Source organism: Triticum dicoccoides, chromosome 3B (genome assembly GCF_002162155.2).
Source record: "Triticum dicoccoides isolate Atlit2015 ecotype Zavitan chromosome 3B, WEW_v2.0, whole genome shotgun sequence".
Taxonomy (NCBI): Eukaryota; Viridiplantae; Streptophyta; class Magnoliopsida; order Poales; family Poaceae; genus Triticum; species Triticum dicoccoides.
The window spans coordinates 756,428,211-756,451,076 of record NC_041385.1 but is presented as its reverse complement, the minus strand read 5'-3'; the positions used below and the strand labels follow the sequence as shown (position 1 = coordinate 756,451,076).

Below are 22,866 nucleotides of genomic sequence, written 5' to 3'. Positions count from 1 at the left end.
TAATCAACTAGCATAGGAAGGCAAAACAAGCATAGCTTTAAAACTTTAAGCACATAGAGAGGAAACTTGATATCATTGTAACTCCTACAAGCATATATTCCTCCATCATAATAATTTTCAGTAGCATCATGAATGAATTCAACAATATAACTATCATGTGAAGCATAATCCATATAAAATTAAATCATGATGACAAGTTTCATGGTTATCTTTATTCTTTATGGCATATGTATCATCACAATAATCATCATAATAGGAGGCATGCTTTCATCATAATAAATTTGCCCATCAAAACTTGGGGGACAAAAAATATCATCTTCATGAAACATAGCATCCCCAAGCTTGTGTCTTTGCATACCATTAGCATCATGGATATTCAAGGAATTCATACTAACAACATTGCAATCATGCTCATCATTCAAAGATTTAGTGCAAAACATTCTAATGCATTCTTCCTCTAGCAATTGAGCACAATTATCGGAATCCTTATTTTCATGAAAGACATTAAAAAGATGAAGCATATGAGGCACCCTTAATTCCATTTTTTGTAGTTTTCTTTTATAAACTAAACTAGTGATAAAACAAGAAACTAAAAGATTCGATTGCAAGATCTAAAGGTATACCTTCAAGCACTCACCTCCCCGGCAACGGCGCCAGAAAAGAGCTTGATGTCTACTATGCAACCTTCTCCTTGTAGAAGTTGTTGGGCCTCCAAGTGTAGAGGTTTGTAGGACAGTAGTAAATTTCCCTCCAGTGGATGACCTAAGGTTTATCAATCCGTGGGAGCTGTAGGATGAAGATGGTCTCTCTCAAACAACCCTACAACCAAATAACAAAGAGTCTCTTTTGTCCCCAACACATCCAATACAATGGCAAATTGTATAGGTGCACTAGTTCAGCGAAGAGATGGTGATAAAAGTGCAATGTGGATGGTAGATATAGGTTTTTGTAATCTGAAATTATAAAAACAGCAAGGTAACTAACGATAAAAGTGAGCACAAACGATATTGCAATGCTAGGAAACAAGGCCTAAGGTTCATACTTTCACTAGTGAAAGTTCTCTCAACAATAATAACATAATTGGATCATATAACTATCCCTCAACATGCAACAAAGAATCAATCCAAAGTCACTAATAGTGGAGAACAAACGAAGAGATTATTGTAGGGTACGAAACCACCTCAAAGTTATCCTTTCTGATCGATTTATTCAAGAGTCCGTAGTAAAATAACATGAAGCTATTCTTTCCGTTCGATCTATCATAGAGTTCGTACTAGAATAACACCTTAAGACACAAATCAACCAAAACCCTAATGTCACCTAGATACTCCAATGTCACCTCAAGTGTCTATGGGCATGATTATACAATATGCATCACACAATCTTAGATTCATCTATTCAACCAACACAAAGAACTTCAAAGAGTGCCCCAAAGTTTCTACCAGAGAGTCAAGACGAAAACGTGTGCCAACCCCTATGCATAAGTTCATGAGGTCACGGAACTCGCAAGTTGGTCACTGAAACATACATCAAGTGGATCACATGATATCCCATTGTCACCACAGATAAGCACATGCAAGACATACATCAAGTGTTCTCAAATCCTTAAAGACTCAATCTGATAAGATAACTTCAAAGAGAAAACTCAATCCATTACAAGAGAGTAGAGGGGGAGAAACATCATAAGATCCAACTATAATAGCAAAGCTCGTGGTACATCAAGATCGTGCCAAATCAAGAACACGAGAGAGAGATCAAACACATAGCTACTGGTACATACCCTCAGCCCCGAGGGTGAACTACTCCCTCCTCGTCATGGAGAGCGCCGGGATGATGAAGATGGCCACCGGTGAGGGATCCCCCCTCCGGTAGGGTGCTAGAACAGGGCCCCGATTGGTTTTTGGTGGCTAAGAGGCTTGCGGCGGCGGAACTCCGGATCTATTGTGCTCTCGGATGTTTTCAGGGTATATGAGTATATATAGGTGAAAGAAGTCGGTCAGGGGAGCCACGAGGGGCCCACGAGGGTGGGGGCGCGCCCTCCTACCTCGTGGCTCCCTTGTTGCTTCTTTGACGTCCACTCCAAGTCTCCTGGATTGCATTTGTTCCAAAAACGATTCTCCTGATGGTTTCATTCCATTTGGACTCCGTTTGATATTCCTTTTCTGTGAAACACTGAAATAGGCAAAAAAATAGCAATTTGGACTGGGCCTCCGGTTAATAGGTTAGTCCCAGAAATAATATAAAAGTGTATAATAAAGCCTATTAAACATCCAAAATAGATAATATAATAGCATGGAACAATTAAAAATTATAGATACGTTGGAGACGTATCAATCATCATCAATACAATCAAATTAGGACGCAGGCCCTGAGAGCGTTGCCGAAGCGGGCGCGGTCGACGCGGCCTACGCAGGGCTCCACACCCAGCTTCAACATAAATCGCTCCTCCTTGGCCGAAGGCACACCCAGGTGGAACCGCCAAACGCAGGCAAGGTCGCCGTCGCGGTTGACCAGCGCCAGGGCGATCTGCATAAACCGCACGCCTCTGACCCTGTTGTAGATGTGCTCGCAGTTGGCATCCATGTTGCGGTGGTACGGCATGAGGCCAATAACGTGGTAGACGCCGTCGGCGTCCGCCGTGAGTTCGCGGGTACAGGCTGGGACGGGGCGGGGAGGGATGTCGTAGGACGTGGCCACGACGGCGATGGGGAAGTCCCGAAACATGTCTGACATGCGAGCCAGCTCTGCCTCCTGGTTATGGGCCCAGACCTCCACCACTCACTCCTCCTGGTTTCAGTGGATCAATCTTTTTGTTCTGCAAATTTTGATATATTATATGTATTTTTCTGAATTAGGATGATTTAGTTATGATTTTTTCAAGTTTGAAAATTGTCCTATAGTCCCGGTTTGTGTCTCCAACCGGGACTATAGGTTAGACCCCTTTAGTGCCGGTTCGTGGCACGAACGGGTACTAAAGGTTGGCCCTTTAGTACCGGTTTGTGCCACAAACCGGGACTAAAGGGGCTCGTGGGGCCCTGGCCTGACGCCAGCCTACCACCACCCATGTAGTACCGGTTCGTGACACGAACCGATACTAAAGGTTCAACACGAACCGGCACTAATGCATAGCCATTCGAACCGGTACTAATGATACCATTAGTACCGGGCCAAAATCGAACCGGGACTAATGTATCTCACATAAGGTCCTTTTTCTACTAGTGGAGGCTGGCGTCCAGCAACGCGGTGCCGATGGTGGGCGGCATCAAGAACTGTGAGGGGCGTCGCGTATGGTGGGGTGCCCCCGGCCGCATGCTCCAGGACGTGCTGGAGCACCTCGAGGGCGGCAACGATCCGCCGCTGGCATACCCTACCGCGGCGGCCGCCCCGGTCCTCAGCACCACCGACCGTAAAACCCTAACCCAAACTCTCGAGCCGATCGCCTTGCAATCGCCTCAATCGCCTCTCCGTGTTTTACGCCCGAGGTGGACCCACACGGCCGGAATATACTTTTATTTTGTTTTGACGTGCTTTAGTCACTATTGAAGATAACAAATGTTGCATAGAACAAGGAATACCCTGCTAATAATTTCCAAAGGTTACGTGTGGCGTCATTGATCTTGTTCAGTTAGTGCATGTGGACGTCTTCGAGATCAGACACATCGATGCCGTTTATCTCAGCGAGTGCCACCTTGAATTGCCTCTCTTGCTCTTCATAGCTCAACCTGAACGAATCGAGTTCGTAGCTGCTCGAGTGTCCGAGGCCGCACAAGATCCCATTGTATTCCACCATCCGCTCTGTGAAGTTGGGCTCCCTCATTAGCGCGAGGAAGCTGCGGAGGAGGTCGTCAAGTGATGTGGCAGCCTTGGCGGCCGCAAACAATGGAGGCTCCTCCCCACCCAGAGTTCGCCACTCTGCCAGAAATCTGAGGTCATAGAGATACGGGAGGTGACCCCGGATTAGACGGATGAGCCCGTAACGGCCGTGATGATGTTTGGGATAGATCTGAAGAGGGTTCCATAAGCAGTCTACCAAGTGGGCGATATCCTCAGCGCCGTCTGAGGTCACCCAGGGGACATCGGTTATCATGACGGCGGGGCAGGCCCTGAGAGCGTTGCCAAAGCGGGCGCGGTCGACGCGGCCTACGCAGGGCTCCACACCCAGCTTCAACATAAATCGCTCCTCCTTGGCCGACAGCACACCCAGGTGGAACCGCCAAACGCAGGCGAGGTCGCCGTCGCGGTTGACCAGCGCCAGGGCGATCTGCATAAACCACACGCCTCTGACCCTGTTGTAGATGTGCTCGCAGTTGGCGTCCATGTTGCGGTGGTACGGCATGAGGCCAGTAACGTGGTAGACGCCGTCGGCGTCCGCCGTGAGTTCGCGGGTACAGGCTGGGACTGGGCGGGGAGGGATGTCGTAGGACGTGGCCACGACGGCGATGGGGAAGTCCCGAAACATGTCCGACATGCGAGCCAACTCTGCCTCCTGGTTATGGGCCCAGACCTCCACCACTCACTCCTCCTGGTTTCAGCGGATCAATCTTTTTGTTCTGCAAATTTTGATATATTATATGTATTTTTCTGAATTAGGATGATTTAGTTATGATTTTTTCAAGTTTGAAAATTGTCCTATAGTCCCGGTTTGTGTCTCCAACCGGGACTATAGGTTAGACCCCTTTAGTGCCGGTTCGTGGCACGAACCGGTACTAAAGGTTGGCCCTTTAGTACCGGTTTGTGCCACAAACCGGGACTAAAGGGGCTCGTGGGGCCCTGGCCTGACGCCAGTCTGCCACCACCCATGTAGTACCGGTTCGTGACACGAACCGGTACTAAAGGTTCAACACGAACCGGCACTAATGCATAGCCGTTCGAACCGGTACTAATGATACCATTAGTACCGGGCCAAAATCGAACCGGGACTAATGTATCTCACATACGGTCCTTTTTCTACTAGTGGAGGCTGACGTCCACCAACGCGGCACCAATGGTGGGCGGCATCAAGAACAGTGAGGGGCGTCGCATATGGTGGGCTGCCCCCGGCCGCATGCTCCAGGACATGCTGGAGCACCTCGAGGGCGGCAACGACCCGCCGCTGGCATACCCTACCGCGGCAGCCGCCCCGGTCCTCAGCACCACCGACCGTAAAACCCTAACCCAAACTCTCGAGCCGATCGCCTTGCAATCGCCTCAATCGCCTCTCCGTTTTTTACGCCCGAGGTGGACCCACACGGCCGGAATATACTTTTATTTTGTTTTGACGTGCTTTAGTCACTATTGAAGATAACAAATGTTGCATAGAACAATGAATACCCTGCTAATAATTTCCAAAGGTTACGTGTTGCGTCATTGATCTTGTTCAGTTAGTGCATGTGGACGTCTTCGAGATCAGACACATCGATGCCGTTTATCTCAGCGAGTGCCACCTTGAATTGCCTCTCTTGCTCTTCATAGCTCAACCTGAACGAATCGAGTTCGTAGCTGCTCCAGTGTCCGAGGCCGCACAAGATCCCATTGTATTCCATCATCCGCTCTGTGAAGTTGGGCTCCCTCATTAGCGCGAGGAAGCTGCGGAGGAGGTCGTCAAGTGATGTGGCAGCCTTGGCGGCTGCAAACAATGGAGGCTCCTCCCCACCCAGAGTTCGCCACTCTGCCAGAAATCTGAGGCTATAGAGATACGGGAGGTGACCCCGGATTAGACGGATGAGCCCGTAACGGCCGTGATTATGTTTGGGATAGATCTGAAGAGGGTTCCATAAGCAGTCTACCAAGTGGGCGATATCCTCAGCGCCGTCTGAGGTCACCCAGGGGACATCGGTTATCATGACGGTGCGGCAGGCCCTGAGAGCGTTGCCGAAGCGGGCGCGGTCGACGCGGCCTACGCAGGGCTCCACACCCAGCTTCAACATAAATCGCTCCTCCTTGGCCGACGGCACACCCAGGTGGAACCGCCAAACGCAGGCGAGGTCGCCGTCGCGGTTGACCAGCGCCAGGGCGATCTGCATAAACCGCACGCCTCTGACCCTGTTGTAGATGTGCTCGCAGTTGGCGTCCATGTTGCGGTGGTACGGCATGAGGCCAGTAACGTGGTAGACGCCGTCGGCGTCCGCCGTGAGTTCGCGGGTACAGGCTGGGACGGGGCGGGGAGGGATGTCGTAGGACGTGGCCACGACGGCGATGGGGAAGTCCCGAAACATGTCGGACATGCGAGCCAGCTCTGCCTCCTGGTTATGGGCCCAGACCTCCACCACTCACTCCTCCTGGTTTCAGCGGATCAATCTTTTTGTTCTGCAAATTTTGATATATTATATGTATTTTTCTGAATTAGGATGATTTAGTTATGATTTTTTCAAGTTTGAAAATTGTCCTATAGTCCCGGTTTGTGTCTCCAACCGGGACTATAGGTTAGACCCCTTTAGGTTGGCCCTTTAGTACCGGTTTGTGCCACAAACCGGGACTAAAGGGGCTCGTGGGGCCCTGGCCTGATGCCAGCCAGCCACCACCCATGTAGTACCGGTTCGTGACACGAACCGGTACTAAAGGTTCAACACGAACCGGCACTAATGCATAGCCGTTCGAACCGGTACTAATGATACCATTAGTACCAGGCCAAAATCGAACCGGGACTAATGTATCTCACATAAGGTCCTTTTCCTACTAGTGGAGGCTGGCATCCACGAATGCGGCGCCGATGGTGGGCGGCATCAAGAACAGTGAGGGGCGTCGCGTATGGTGGGGTGCCCCCGGCCGCATGCTCCAGGACGTGCTGGAGCACCTCGAGGGCGGCAATGACCCGCCGCTGGCATACCCTACCGCGGCGGCCGCCCCGGTCCTCAGCAGCACCGACCGTAAAACCCTAACCCAAACTCTCGAGCCGATTGCCTTGCAATCGCCTCAATCGCCTCTCCGTGTTTTACGCCCGAGGTGGACCCACACGGCTGGAATATACTTTTATTTTGTTTTGACGTGCTTTAGTCACTATTGAAGATAACAAATGTTGCATAGAACAATGAATACCCTGCTAATAATTTCCAAAGGTTACGTGTTGCGTCATTGATCTTGTTCAGGTAGTGCATGTGGACGTCTTCGAGATCAGACACATCGATGCCGTTTATCTCAGCGAGTGCCACCTTGAATTGCCTCTCTAGCTCTTCATAGCTCAACCTGAACGAATCGAGTTCGTAGCTGCTCCAGTGTCCGAGGCCGCACAAGATCCCATTGTATTCCATCATCCGCTCTGTGAAGTTGGGCTCCCTCATTAGCGCGAGGAAGCTGCGGAGGAGGTCGTCAAGTGATGTGGCAGCCTTGGTGGCTGCAAACAATGGAGGCTCCTCCCCACCCAGAGTTCGCCACTCTGCCAGAAATCTGAGGTCATAGAGATACGGGAGGTGACCCCGGATTAGATGGATGAGCCCGTAACGGCCGTGATTATGTTTGGGATAGATCTGAAGAGGGTTCCATAAGCAGTCTACCAAGTGGGCGATACCCTCAGCGCCGTCTGAGGTCACCCAGGGGACATCTGTTATCATGACGGCGCGGCAGGCCCTAAGAGCGTTGCCGAAGCGGGCGCGGTCGACGCGGCCTACGCAGGGCTCCACACCCAGCTTCAACATAAATCGCTCCTCCTTGGCCGATGGCACACCCAGGTGGAACTGCCAAACGCAGGCGAGGACGCCGTCGCAGTTGACCAGCACCAGGGCGATCTGCATAAACCGCACGCCTCTGACCCTGTTGTAGATGTGCTCGCAGTTGGCGTCCATGTTGCGGTGGTACGGCATGAGGCTAGTAACGTGGTAGACGCCGTCGGCGTCCGCCGTGAGTTCGCGGGTACAGGCTGGGACGGGGCAGGGAGGGATGTCGTAGGACGTGGCCACGACGGCGATGGGGAAGTCCCGAAACATGTCGGACATGCGAGCCAGCTCTGCCTCCTGGTTATGGGCCCAGACCTCCACCACTCACTCCTCCTAGTTTCAGCGGATCAATCTTTTTGTTCTGCAAATTTTGATATATTATATGTATTTTTCTGAATTAGGATGATTTAGTTATGATTTTTTCAAATTTGAAAATTGTCCTATAGTCTCGGTTTCTGTCTCCAACCGGGACTATAGGTTAGACCCCTTTAGTGCTAGTTCGTGGCACGAACCGGTACTAAAGGTTGGCCCTTTAGTACCGGTTTGTGCCACAAACCGGGACTAAAGGGGCTCGTGGGGCCCTGGCCTGACGCCAGCCTGACACCACCCATGTAGTACCGGTTCGTGACACGAACCGGTACTAAAGGTTCAACACGAACCGGCACTAATGCATAGCCATTCGAACCGGTACTAATGATACCATTAGTACCGGGCCAAAATCGAACCGGGACTAATGTATCTCACATAAGGTCCTTTTTCTACTAGTGGAGGCTGGCGTCCACCAACGCGGCGCCGATGGTGGGCGGCATCAAGAACAGTGAGGGGCGTCGCGTATGGTGGGGTGCCCCCGGCCGCATGCTCCAGGACGTGCTGGAGCACCTCGAGGGCGGCAACGACCCGCCGCTAGCATACCCTACCGCGGCGGCCGCCCCGGTCCTCAGCACCACCGACTGTAAAACCCTAACCCAAACTCTCGAGCCGATCGCCTTGCAATCGCCTCAATCACCTCTCCGTGTTTTACGCCCGAGGTGGACCCACACGGCCGGAATATACTTTTATTTTGTTTTGACGTGCTTTAGTCACTATTGAAGATAACAAATGTTGCATAGAACAATGAATACCCTGCTAATAATTTCCAAAGGTTACGTGTTGCGTCATTGATCTTGTTCAGTTAGTGCATGTGGACGTCTTCGAGATCAGACACATCGATGCCGTTTATCTCAGCGAGTGCCACCTTGAATTGCCTCTCTTGCTCTTCATAGCTCAACCTGAACGAATCGAGTTCGTAGCTGCTCCAGTGTCCGAGGCCGCACAAGATCCCATTGTATTCCATCATCCGCTCTGTGAAGTTGGGCTCCCTCATTAGCGCGAGGAAGTTGCGGAGGTGGTCGTCAAGTGATGTGGCAGCCTTGGCGGCTGCAAACAATGGAGGCTCCTCCCTACCCAGAGTTCGTCACTCTGCCAGAAATCTGAGGTCATAGAGATACGGGAGGTGACCCCGGATTAGACGGATGAGCCCGTAATGGCCGTGATTATGTTTGGGATAGATCTGAAGAGGGTTCCATAAGCAGTCTACCAAGTGGGCGATACCCTCAGCGCCGTCTGAGGTCACCCAGGGGACATCTGTTATCATGACGGCGCGGCAGGCCCTGAGAGCGTTGCCGAAGCGGGCGCGGTCGACGCGGCCTACGCAGGGCACCACACCCAGCTTCAACATAAATCGCTCCTCCTTGGCCGATGGCACACCCAGGTGGAACCGCCAAACGCAAGCGAGGACGCCGTCGCGGTTGACCAGCACCAGGGCGATCTGCATAAACCGCACGCCTCTGACCCTGTTGTAGATGTGCTCGCAGTTGGCGTCCATGTTGCGGTGGTACGGCATGAGGCCAGTAACGTGGTAGACGCCGTCGGCGTCCGCCGTGAGTTCGCGGGTACAGGCTGGGACGGGGCGGGGAGGGATGTCGTAGGACGTGGCCACGACGGCGATGGGGAAGTCCCGAAACATGTCGGACATGCGAGCCAGCTCTGCCTCCTGGTTATGGGCCCAGACCTCCACCACTCACTCCTCCTAGTTTCAGCGGATCAATCTTTTTGTTCTGCAAATTTTGATATATTATATGTATTTTTCTGAATTAGGATGATTTAGTTATGATTTTTTCAAGTTTGAAAATTGTCCTATAGTCCCGGTTTGTGTCTCCAACCGGGACTATAGGTTAGACCCCTTTAGTGCTGGTTCGTGGCATGAACCGGTACTAAAGGTTGGCCCTTTAGTACCGGTTTGTGCCACAAACCGGGACTAAAGGGGCTCGTGGGGCCCTGGCCTGACGCCAGCCTGACACCACCCATGTAGTACCGGTTCGTGACACGAACCGGTAGTAAAGGTTCAACACGAACCGGCACTAATGCATAGCCATTCGAACCGGTACTAATGATACCATTAGTACCGGGCCAAAATCGAACCGGGACTAATGTATCTCACATAAGGTCCTTTTTCTACTAGTGGAGGCTGGCGTCCACCAACGCGGCGCCGATGGTGGGCGGCATCAAGAACAGTGAGGGGCGTCGCGTATGGTGGGGTGCCCCCGGCCGCATGCTCCAGGACGTGCTGGAGCACCTCGAGGGCGGCAACGACCCGCCGCTGGCATACCCTACCGCGGCGGCCGCCCCGGTCCTCAGCACCACCGACCGTAAAACCCTAACCCAAACTCTCAAGCCGATCGCCTTGCAATCGCCTCAATCGCCTCTCCGTGTTTTACGCCCGAGGTGGACCCACACGGCCGGAATATACTTTTATTTTGTTTTGACGTGCTTTAGTCACTATTGAAGATAACAAATGTTGCATAGAACAATGAATACCCTGCTAATAATTTCCAAAGGTTACGTGTTGCGTCATTGATCTTGTTCAGTTAGTGCATGTGGACGTCTTCGAGATCAGACACATCGATGCCGTTTATCTCAGCGAGTGCCACCTTGAATTGCCTCTCTTGCTCTTCATAGCTCAACCTGAACGAATCGAGTTCGTAGCTGCACCAGTGTCCGAGGCCGCACAAGATCCCATTGTATTCCATCATCCGCTCTGTGAAGTTGGGCTCCCTCATTAGCGCGAGGAAGCTGCGGAGGAGGCCGTCAAGTGATGTGGCAGCCTTGGCGGCTGCAAACAATGGAGGCTCCTCCCCACCCAGAGTTCGCCACTCTGCCAGAAATCTGAGGTCATAGAGATACGGGAGGTGACCCCGGATTAGATGGATGAGCCCGTAACGGCCGTGATTATGTTTGGGATAGATCTGAAGAGGGTTCCATAAGCAGTCTACCAAGTGGGCGATATCCTCAGCGCCGTCTGAGGTCACCCAGGGGACATCGGTTATCATGACGGCGCGGCAGGCCCTGAGAGCGCTGCCGAAGCGGGCGCGGTCGACGCGGCCTACGCAGGGCTCCACACCCAGCTTCAACATAAATCGCTCCTCCTTGGCCGATGGCACACCCAGGTGGAACCGCCAAACGCAGGCGAGGTCGCCATCGCGGTTGACCAGCGCCAGGGCGATCTGCATAAACCGCATGCCTCTGACCCTGTTGTAGATGTGCACGCAGTTGGCGTCCATGTTGCGGTGGTACGGCATGAGGCCAGTAACGTGGTAGACGCCGTCGGCGTCCGCCGTGAGTTCGCGGGTACAGGCTGGGACGGGGCGGGGAGGGATGTCGTAGGACGTGGCCACGACGGCGATGGGGAAGTTGCAAAACATGTCGGACATGCGAGCCAGCTCTGCCTCCTGGTTATGGGCCCAGACCTCCACCACTCACTCCTCCTGGTTTCACCGGATCAATCTTTTTGTTCTGCAAATTTTGATATATTATATGTATTTTTCTGAATTAGGATGATTTAGTTATGATTTTTTCAAGTTTGAAAATTGTCCTATAGTCCCGGTTTGTGTCTCCAACCGGGACTATAGGTTAGACCCCTTTAGTGCCGGTTCGTGGCACGAACCGGTACTAAAGGTTGGCCCTTTAGTACCGGTTTGTGCCACAAACCGGGACTAAAGGGGCTCATGGGGCCCTGGCCTGACGCCAGCCTGCCACCACCCATGTAGTACCGGTTCGTGACACGAACCGGTACTAAAGGTTCAACACGAACCGGCACTAATGCATAGCCGTTCGAACCGGTACTAATGATACCATTAGTACCGGGCCAAAATCGAACCGGGACTAATGTATCTCACATAAGGTCCTTTTTCTACTAGTGGAGGATGGCGTCCACCAACGCGGCGCCGATGGTGGGCGGCATCAAGAACAGTGAGGGGCGTCGCCTATGGTGGGGTGCCCCCGGCCGCATGCTCCAGGACGTGCTGGAGCACCTCGAGGGCGGCAACGACCCGCCGCTGGCATACCCTACCGCGGCGGCCGCCCCGGCCACCGCCGGCGCGCCGGGCAATGGATGCCCAGGAGGTTCGGCTCCTCCTTAACTTCCTCCTCCCACTCCTCCTCCCGTTCTTCTTCCCACTCCTCCGACTCACCGGCGGTGTTCGGCGTCAAGGCCGAGCCTGCAGCGGAGACGCCGCTCGGCCGGCGCACTCGCAGCGCCGGCATTGTCATAAATGATGGTGGCCGGCGCGCCTCCTCCTCAGCTCCTCCGCGCTTCGTCAAACCAAAGACGGAGCCGGGGCTCGCGGCCGGGAAAACGGAGCCGGGGCTTCCCGCCGTGAAGATGGAGCACGGCGCCGGGGAGCTCGACGAGGCGGCGGCCCTGAAATGGGCGCGCGATGACTAGCTACAGATGGAGATGGAGCGCCATTGCCGCGCCCCTAGAGCACTTCGAACATCGGCGCCGGGGCCGCGACGAAGGAGGTGTCGTCGTCCTCGACGACAGCAACAACGACGACGCGCCGCCACCGCCACCGGTCCGCCATGGCAACGCCGGGCAGGGGTCCAGCAGGGGCAGCCGCGTCAAGGAGGAGAACGCCGACGACGACGACAGCGAGGATGGCGGCGACGACGGCGACTTCGCCGCGCTCGGCGACTTCTTCGGCCCATAGTTCTAGTTTCGGCATTTTTTTTAATAAATTTGCTAAGTAAAATGTCGATCATGTCTAATATATGCCCAGTTTGCCAAATTTTAACCGAATTTTAACCGAACTTTGCTGAATACTCTTTTTTTTAACATAAACAGTGTCTGGGGGCGGCCCTGGGGTCGGCGCCTGGGAATCGACTCGCCTCAGACCGATTTTTTGCGCCGGCTCGCCCCAGACAGCGATTTTACGCGCCCCCTGAGGGCCAAAGGCAGGAGATGCTCTTAGAATACTGATACTCATGATGTGCACATCGCAGTGGCTTGGATGATGGTTGCAAAGAGTTCAACTTTTTCATTACAAAAGTTATCAGCGTCGCCATTCATTTGCCGCCGGCCGCGCCTCGGGATGTGGCTGATGTCAGGCCTTACGACATTATTTTCCCGTGGGGAGTGTGTCGCTGATGTCAGGCCTTACGACATTAGTTTCCTGTGGGGAGTGTGTCGCACCGTATATATTTATATGTAGCCAAGGTCAACAACCAAATCATTATATTAACTAGTAGAATACCCGTGCGTTGCTACGGGCTAAAATGCGCATAAATGAATCAAACAGGTGATTAAGATCGTCTTCAAGGTCAAAACGCATTTCTTTCTCATATGTTTGGATGTGTTCACACACCGCACAGGCTTCCCAAAATCGTTTGGGCAATCCAACTGATATGTGAGGGAGAAATGTGGTTGTCCGCACTATCCGCCCTCTTAACTCCAACAAGCGGTCTCAACACAAAAACCAAACCCCATGGCCCACACTTCTCTTTTCCTGCTCCACCCTCTCCTTCACGCTGGGTTTCCTACCGTAGTGGGACATTTCTCGATGGAGTCCTCTCCATTAAAACCGGATGATGCTCACCTCACCATTGCCATAGCTTCCTCTATCTTTCACACTATATTTCCACACAGACTGCCAAGGAGGCCCCTGCCAACCACACCGCTCTCCATCCTACTCCTCTCCCCCGTATTCATGTCAATCCGTCATCGCCATCAAGGGGTGTGCCGCCCGTGACACCCCCGAGCCAAGAAGGCAGAATGACGTGCTTACCATGAAATAAAAGTATGATGTCCATTGTTGGGCATGCAAGTCTATTATTAACTCTTGAAGCAACCAAATTCAAAAAAAACTCTTGAAGCAACCAGCAATACATTTATCTTTCTATCCTAACCAAAAATTTGTACAATTTGGTGGGAAAAAATGAACCGCTCACTAATGCAATTTGCTACAAAGCAATCTCTAATGAAATACAATTTGCCACATTTTCAAAAGTAGGAAAATTGTTCCACTCAAACAATCATAATTGAACAGACCAACCCCAACACCCATCTTGCTCATTCTCAACCCTCACTCGTATCACAAAATCTACTTCATCGTGTTCTAAGTGAGCAAGTGATTAACACCGTCGTGGCAGGCCAGCGGCAAGGGACAAGGGCGGCAACTGCCTTCCTATCTTAGTGCTGGAAATCAACATGCACGTTTTTATAGAATTAAAATGAAAAAAGAAATTGCATGTACATCAAATTAAAAATCAACTGCACTTATGTGAATTGGACACGGTGGAACACAACCTTTGCCTTTGTCCCCCATGGTCACCGGTTGTCCAAGTAATGATGACATTTACTTGGTGAATGACAAATCAAAAGAGAATACACAAAGGACTCTGCAATCAGCCATGAGCCGTCGGACTTAGCAGCCACCGCGCCATTCTCAAATTGTTGTTCATATTCACAAGATGGAATTATTCCAGAAAATGGCATACATGTACGTGTTGTATAATGAAATGTAAGTATATACCTGTGTATGGATAATGTAGCCTACAGATTTTGCACATAACTTAATTTTAAACAAAATTCAGCCATGGAAATTGCTAAGCTACTGTCTATGTCTTGAATATACTGAAATTGACTTCACTGGATCTATGGCTTGAAAGTGGGCAGGATCTGCATGTTCATCCAGCACACAACAACATCCCGTGCTCCCAGTGTAACCCAACAAACAAATCGTGAATATGCATATATGATGGATTGCATTACCTGAAGTGCACATAGTCTGGGTTCTGGCCGAAGTGTTGCTTCCACAGGTGAATGACGCCCCAACCGCGCACACCTGTACCTGCACTACACAAACATAGAAGCACGTGAGCTGCTGGAGTGTGAAGGAGCCATGAGGAGGCCAACCGAGGTCACAGAAGCCGGCATGGCCGCTTGCCATGGATGAAGATGAATTCTGTAACATTTCTCTTCACCTTTCAGAATCGTCAACCTAGGAAGGAATCACAAATGTATACACACACAAAAAAAACTTCTTCCAATAGATCAGGGCCAACTCACTTTGGAGCTCCACCACTGCGATGCTAGGCCAGCAGCAGCGCTTGCCAAGCCTAACATGTATCCTCACATTTAGACAAAGCAAAACATACAAGATGACTGGTAGCCGATCATCATCAGAAACAAATCAAGGTTCATCCACTTGGTGCCTGTCGATGATGATATCCCATACAAGCCTCGAACAGCCTGCATGCCGGGTATTGTCCTCGTGGCCCTGACTGCAAATGATGTACCAATGATAGGAACCGGGTCCCTACTAGGACGAGCTCTCAGGTTATAGGGGTGGAAGGGAGGTTGGCATGGAGGAAGGCGAGGTCGCCGGTGCTAGGGGAAACGGACCTGGTGGATGGGCCCCCCGGGCGCCGTCGACAAAAGGCCCGGCCCCGAGATCGCCGGTGGTGGCGGCGGCGGCTGCAGCAGTAGCAGCGGCATGATGGATGCAACGGAGGTCGCCGGTGGTGGCAGCGGCCACGGGAGCTACTGCGGCCCGGTGATGGTGGTGACGGGGGCGGGCCGCTGCAGCCCATAGTGCTCTGCGAGGAAGGTGCGGATGACCTAGACCGCCTGAGTCACGTCTTGAAGCGCCGCCGTCATCTCCTCCGGAGTGAGCACGGCGGGGGCGGGCGCGGGTGGCGTCCAGGCGGGGGAGGAGACCGACCCGGTGATGGACGACGTGCTGGCCGTGGTGGTCATCGGCAATTGGCAGCAGGAGGGAGGGGGTGGGCTGTGGCGCGGACATGATCGAGCTTGAGACACCTGATACCGGGTTGATAGGAACCGGGTCCCTACCAGGACGAGCTCTCAGGTTATGGGAGGGAGGGAGGGAGGGAGCAAGAGCGAGCGAGAGAGAGAGAGAGAGGGCGCAGGAGGCGGCGGCTAGGGTTAGGTCTCCCGGCTCCCTTTAGGAAGCCGAGCAAATATGATTGCTTCTGCTCAATTTCAAACGAGTCCTTACATGAGTTCATATAATCTCCAAATACGATAACTGGGCTAAGCCCCTAATAACGATAAGATAACTGGGCTAGGCCCCTAACTGCCTGGGCTGTAGCATATGCCAGTCATAACAACCAACATACTCATTCTCGATCAAACCCTACAGCAGCATTGCTCGTTAGCATGCCAGACCCGGTCGAAGAAAGATAGGGCCTGGACGGCATATATATGGAATGAGATCTAGGACAGCGGATAGTTCCACACCGGCAAAGGTATTGCGTCTTGGATTTGAAATACCCAGCCAGCAGCATCATGATAACCTGAAGTAGCCATGGTTATTTAATTGTGGTTCATTTCATTATTTGTGCCCACTTGAAAGAATAACAGGATGGAAACTTACATATAGGCAAATGAGGGTTAGGGTGCACTTGTAAGTCTCGAACCAGATGTATGCAGGAATCATCACAAGTGCTCCATTCGCCAATAGGCACATAAAGATGGTGACTATAGGTACATAATGAACCAAACTCATTCCTGAGGCCTAGTATGAAGTAGAAAATTAGCGACCACGAAATGGACACCAGAAATACGAAGGGAATATTGGCTAGGTAGTGGCCTAGTAGGAAAACCAGTGTCCCGGAATGCCAATTTGAATCCTCATGAAAATATATCTGCATAGGAGGAAACAGTGTGTTGATATGGTTTTTGGTGCTTATTGTTTTCACCAACATATTCTAGGTATAAATCACATATTCTTTAGTTAAAATTATTAGAAAGGAAGTGGCCATAATGTTGCAATTCTGCTTTAAAGAAGAAGAAAACCCGACCTTGATCTCATCAGTATGAGCAGTCACTCCACAAACACTCGGAAGGATGACAAATGAAACAAACACAAATATTGCAGAAATCCTAACCTGTCAAAACAATGCGAACATTTAGCGTCAAATCGTAAATATCGTAAATTTACTCGAGAATAGAAATGTCCAGTAAATTGAAATGTAATTCTGCACTGACACTAAACACTACAGATGACAATGACTGACCAATGTTGATAAATATGGTGCCAAGTTAGTGAGCAATATTAGAAGTACTTCCACGACATATGAATTACTCCTTTAGATAAAATTACTAGAAAGGAAGTGGCCATACTGTTGCAATTCTGTATTAAAGAAGAAGAAAAACCAACCTTGATCTCATCAGTATGAGCAGTCACTCCACAAACACTCAGAAGGACAACAAATGAAACAAAGACAAATATTGCAGAAATCCTAACCTGTCAGAACAATGCGACCTTTGAGCATCAATTAGTAAATACCATAAATTTACTCAAGAATAGAAATGTCCAGTAAATTAAAATGTAATACTGCATTGACACTAACCACTACAGATGACAATGACTGACCAATGTCGATAAATATGGTGCCAATTGAGAGAGCAATAAGCATATACAATACAAGTCTGCTCCATAAGTACTTCCAGTCTCTTGACACAATTAACAACGATCTCTAAGTGACAATACCAATTCTTGCTACATCACTGGCTCTTCCTTTACTTTTCAAATAAGGACCTTCCTACATTACACCTTGTTTCGTTATGGTTTATGGATATTGCAGTGTCATATTTCCGCACAGAGGATGTCAATCTAACATAGTTGATTGTGGCATTCCTACTCTATGATTAGCAACAAGACAAATATGCAGTAGTTTAGTACCTTCTCAATCAATTTTGCAATCGTTGATTCAACAAGGGAGCTTCAGCCAATGACTTGTACGTCGCTTTTAATGTCCGGATTGGTACAGCAGTGTCCATGCTCATTGATGAGATATTCCTTGATCATCATGTTAATAACTACAAAGCTTTTTATCTCTCACGACGAACGAACATTTGGCCATCAAGTTGACTAAAATGGTTGGACATAATATCATAATTTATGTCATATCAAAATCAAAATATACCTGTAGATTTTTGCACATGGCTATGGTACTGTCGAAGTCGGTATGATTTCCCTTAGGAAGTCGTCAGATGGACTTTGCATGATTGGACATGGAAACCCAGCATTTGAGAAGTGCCATAACAGAACAAGGCCAAGTAAGGAGAGTCCTTAAAACCATAGGATGAGATATGGAAAACAGGGCCATCTACAACAGGAATAAAGATGTAGCAATAAGGATCATACAAGAAAATAGGCACTGTTTTCATGGATATATAGTTTTTTAAAAGGGATATATATGTGACCGCAGGACAATTGAATGGGCTGCAGTAATACGGATCATACAAGAAAGGATAAATTACTCTCATGAATATATAGTGAGCGTGCACTACCTTGTGCAGGCTTGTTTTTTCACAATTCATCTTGGACATAGACATCGTTGATTGAGTGAATCAAGCAAATAGCATCCCACTCGAGTAACAACTCATGCGATATTTAGCTTGGGCTCACCATGTATCTAATGTTGAAAGAATTACCATAAATGACAGTAATGTTGAATGAATTAGCAAAATAATTTAGTGATACTATAAACTTGGTGGCATTATTATGTAAGCCATTACCGCTCATTCTCACCTCACTGACTCATAACGATCAAGCATAAAAACCACATGATCTAACCATGGACAAAGACAAATACAAAATGGCAAAATAAAACTATAAATAGAACTGTAGCAACACGATTGTGTATGAACAAAAATTACATGGCAGTGTGATGGTAATGTGCATTCAACCCTGCTTTTTTTTACAGGCCACTTGCAATTGGACAAGGATTTAAATCATCAAAAGTTCAATTCAATACATCAGTCCGCAACAAGTGTGTACCTGCAATGAAATAATGATCATCAAATTACAATAGAGAAACATGGTAATGTTTCGCGTATATCACTAATTCACCATCAGAATCATTACAATACATTGAGCTATTAGAAAAATAAGAAGTCTTTGCAATGGCAGGTAGCACGCACATAAGCATCCCGTCGTTCCCATCCACACTCAGCACCATCATTTGTACCTGCACCCTGAAGTCACTGAATGAGTTTCTGAACACACAAAAGTAAAGCAGCCACTCTACCATGTATACACAGGCAGCAAACAGCATAGATTGAGTGAGTGTATGATTACGTTAAACTTCATACACAACATGACATGTTATAGATGATCATGTAGTCTTGATATACATATTCGTACACCCATCAGGTGATAAACAAAAGGTATGTATTAGGTCGTTCTGTGTGTATGGTTCACACATGAGAGGGATTTTGGCCGCCTCATAAAAAATCAGTGCATGCTAAAAACTTATTAGTTGGTCCTTCATGAATCCGATCCATAGAAAATGAGTTAGCGACGACCTTGCCATCATCGGGGAGTTCTGCACATGCCGCAGCCGCAGATCGAGAAGGTCGCGTGGGGAGACTCAGATCCGGCTACCCTATGGGATCTGTTGTTCCAGGCCAGCGGGTGGGATTCGGATCCTCCGCCGCCGGGCACGGCAGCAGCAACACGTGGAGGAGAAGTAGCAAACGTCCTGGGTGGACATGGGCGCAGGAGAACGAGCTCGCCGCCGCTGCAGCACGCTAGGCAACTGTCGCGGCCACAGACTATGGGAAGGAGGAGGCCAACAAGGCAGGGGCGATGTCAAGTTGAGGTGCGAGCAACACCGCATCGGGATGATGAAGGAGAGGCTGCGTGACTCCAAGGTGAGGCCGGCGTTGGTGTGTAGGGAGGGCGGCGGCGGACACGTTTTGAGGTGACGCGCATCCTCGTCTCCCTCATCTCCTCCCGCGATCATGCTGCATCCAGATCGGGCGAAAAGATAAACGAGGGGTTAAACGGGAGACATGCGGCGGCTAGGGCTCGCGGAAGGGATGGGTCGGCGGCGGCGAAGGGATGGATCGGCGGTGGCGGCAGCGAAGGCATGGATCTGGTGCGAAGGGACGGAGGGCGGCGGCGAATGATCTGCTGTGCGGGTCGTGCGTGCTAGACTACTGTGGTTCTCGCTCGTATGTGCGTGCGAATCGATGTTTTTTTGCTGGTTTTTTGTCGTAGGTTCGACTGAGGTGAGAGGACATACGAAACAAAAACAGCGAAAGATGGGACGAAAATAAACTATGAAGACTATTCATCAACTGCTTCATTAAAAATAGAGACTAGCTAATCTCAGAGATAGAAAGTAGACACATCGGTGGATCGGACATGGCAGCAGCAGCAAGCCGAGAGGAGCCTCGCCGGCAAGAGGGCCCTCGTCACCGGCAGAACCAAAGGAATCGGGTACGCCCTGCCCCTGCATGCATCTTTCTTTCATGCAGGCTAGCTACTGTGTTTTGTTACTGATCACACACACTCACTCACTTGCATACCTGCGCCCGGAGCTCAGGCGCGCGATCGTGGAGGAGTTCGCGGGGTTTGGCGTACGGGTGCACACCTGCTCCCGGAGCGACGCCGACCTGCAGGAGCGCCTGCGCGGTTGGCAGGCCGACGCGGACGCCGGCCGACGGCGCGGCCGCGTCCCGGGCTCCGCATGCGACGTCTCCGTGCGCGGCGACAGGAAGCGGCTCGTGGCCACGGCCCGCGCCGAGATGGGGGGCAAGCTGGACATCCTCGTCAACAACGCCGGCCAGTCCTTCTACGGGGCGGCCACGGACTACGTTGCACGGATACTTCAGAAAGCGCGCGTATCCAGTTGGATACTGCCCCGATACTCGGATACTGCCCCGATACGATTCGATACTTATTCTGTAAGTATCCCTCGATTTTTTGATTTTAAAAAAAGAAAATAATGTTTGATACTTTTGGGATACTTTTGCGATACTTTTTGGATACCTGAAACCCCTCGTTCGACATGAAATCCCCTCAATAGTAAAGGCACACCTTTTGAAGATATCCAATATGGGAGTGAGTTCATGCCAAAACATGACTGTCAATGTTCTTGTTCAATTGAAAGGTGAGCAAGAGAGAGTCGGTGCACTGATTGGATCAACAAACCCATAAAAATTCCACTGCCAATTAATGAAAGTGGACCAAGTGCATCAAAACAAAGGGAATAATCCTATTGAGACATGCTTTGACCTAGAAGCTCTATTTTGTTTTCAATATTTTTAATAATTGATATATGTAATATCTATATATAAACGTATTCCTGTATCCATGTTTTCAGAAAATTGGCGTATCGGATGTATCTCCGTATCGTGTATCCGATACGTATCCAAGTATGTGCAACGTAGGCCACGGAGCGCACGCCCGAGGACTACGCCCGCCTCATGGCCACCAACCTAGAGTCCTGCTTCCACTTCGCCCAGCTCGCGCACCCGCTCCTCGTCCGTGCGGCGGGCGGTGGCAGCATGGGGCGTGTTTGGTTGGGTGGCTCGCACCTGGCTCGCACCCGAGATGCAAAATAGCCCATGTTTGGTCGGCTGCATGACTTCCTCAGCCTGGCCTATGCAAAAAGAGGCCTCCCAGCCAGGCCGAGGGAAACGCAGGATCGGAGCGTTTCTTTCGTGCAGGCTCGCTCCTACCTTTTCCCTGCACCCGCGATGCAACCCACTCCGCTTCGTCGTTTCCCGTCCAACTCGCAATCGCACCCCATCGTCTACCGACGACTTCGCCGCCCTCGCCGGAGAATGACGCCGCCGGCGCTACTCCACACCCTCGCCGGAGTATGATACCGTCGGCGCGCCTCCACGCCCTCGCCGGATGACGACATCGCCGACGCTCATCCACTGTCGCTGAACTCCGCCATCCTTGCGCGCACCGCCGCCTGCCGACGAGCTCGCCGGAGCTCGCCACGCCGCCTGCTACCGCCCGAGAGGAATAAGGGGGGAGGGAGAGGGGAGCACCTGCGCGTCGCGATACGCAACCGGCGCCGCGTTTCTTCCACATCTCTCCCCTTGAACCGCGCCACCGCCGCCAATCCAGTTACTGGAGTCGAATCTCCGGCGCTAGCATGTCCTCCCGGAATCCCACCTCCACCACGGCCATCTACTCCCCGAAACCCCATCTACCAGAGTGGTCTCTCCTGACTAGTGTCGCTGCCTGCACTACCTCTTACAGTTTGGTTCAGATTAGAGTTTAGATTTGTTTTACTCCAAACTAAAATCTGGTAGATAAAGAAAACAAGTATCCAAACTGCTGTAGGGAGTTTGATTTCAGTTCAGATTTGTTTTCTTTGTCTCGAAACTGAAATCAAATAGTACTTGTCAATACTCCAAGGAAATCTCCAAACTGTTGGAGAGAGTTTGATTTCAGTTCAGTCCAAACTGTTGGAAGCACTTGTTTTCTTTGTCAACAAACTTTTTGAGTTTGATTTATGTTCAGATTTGCCTTACAAGTACTTGTTTTCAGTTTGGGTTTCAGTTCAGATGGGTTGCCGTGTCTCTAATTGACTAAGAAAACAAGTACTGATGCAGCCTATCAATCAACATCTGTCTTATACAGCATGTCTCATGCACCATATTCGTACAATCCACCAAACACACATCTCAGCTCATACTTGCATCAGCTCACCCAGGCCAGGCTCACTCAGGATCCCCCATGCGATGCAGGCTAGAGCCATCCAGGTAACCAAACACACCCATGGTGAACATCTCCTCCACCTGCGGGCTCATGGCCAACTCACACATGTCGGTGTACTCGGCGAGCAAGGCGGCCGTGAACCAGCTCACCCGGAGCCTCGCTGTGGAGTGGGCGGGCGACGGCATCCGCGTCAACTGCGTGTTGCCGGGGGGCACCCGGACGGAGCTCGCCAATAGCAGCGGCATACAGCTTGACCCGGAGACAGCGCAGAAGATGGGGGGGCGGAGAGCGCGCGCATCCCATTGGGCCGCATGGGCGAGCCCGAGGAGATCGCGTCGCTCGTCGTGTTCCTTTGCATGCTGGCAGCGTCCTACATCACGGGGCAGGTCGTGTGCGTCGACGGTGGCCGCACCATAGCCGCCTAG

General features: G+C 50.8%; 1 pseudogene; it reads left to right on the top strand.

Annotated features, from left to right (window-relative positions):
* Window positions 1–11,869: 11,869 nt before the first annotated feature.
* Window positions 11,870–22,866, top strand: LOC119279926 (annotated as a pseudogene).